The following is an 816-nucleotide window of genomic DNA, read 5'->3' as shown; positions in this document are numbered from 1 at the left end:
AACAGCAAGGGCAGAGTGGGGTTTCTTGCATATGCAGGTTGTTTGAGGAAGGCTGCTCTGATAAGCTGGCATGGGAAGCAGTGCAGGATAAGGGAAGGGTTTCCCCATGCAAGTATCTGGGGGAGAAGCTTTCCAGGAAGAAGAAACAGGCCAGTGCAAAGGCCTAGAGGCTGGAGGATGCTTGGCTGTGCGCCAGGAACAGCAAGGAAGCTAGCATGGCCGGAGTAGGGGGTGCAAGGGACCTTGCCGGTGAGCCTTAATAAATGTTTATAGGATTCTGACGAGACAGGAAAGCTATGGGGAAGGTCTGAGCAGGGCAGAGTCTGGTTCTTACTTAAAGGAACATTCCAGTTGCTGAGGTGTGTAGAAGAGGTAGGGGGTGGAGGTTCGGGGGTAAGGAGACGGAGTGGGAACAGGAACCGAGGCCAGGCAATTGGGAAACTACTGCAACTCTCCATGCAAGAGATTTTTAGCCAGAGATTGTTCAGCCAGTCTATGAGTATTTCAGGCCTCCGTATTTTCCATATGTCAAGCCACTAGGCCTATTCATCATCCACTAGACCCAGCCCCACAACCGCTGCCTAGGAAATATTTGTTACTTGCACTGATAAAAATTCTTCGCGGGAAGAAAATGGCTTTCAGTCCCCATCCCGCTCCACGATCCTTTCCCTGGATTCAGGGAGGGCCCCACACCCGGGCTGTGGGCCTCGGACTGCTCTCCCATTGCTGACCCAGCTGGGGCCAGGGGCTTCGGATGAGCTTCCGCGTCCTGAGCTGGGGACGCAGGATCGGCGGGTCCCGCCCCTGCTGGGCCCG

Source organism: Mandrillus leucophaeus, unplaced genomic scaffold, assembly GCF_000951045.1.
Source record: "Mandrillus leucophaeus isolate KB7577 unplaced genomic scaffold, Mleu.le_1.0 Scaffold805, whole genome shotgun sequence".
NCBI lineage: Eukaryota > Metazoa > Chordata > Mammalia > Primates > Cercopithecidae > Mandrillus > Mandrillus leucophaeus.
This window is presented reverse-complemented; position numbering follows the sequence as displayed.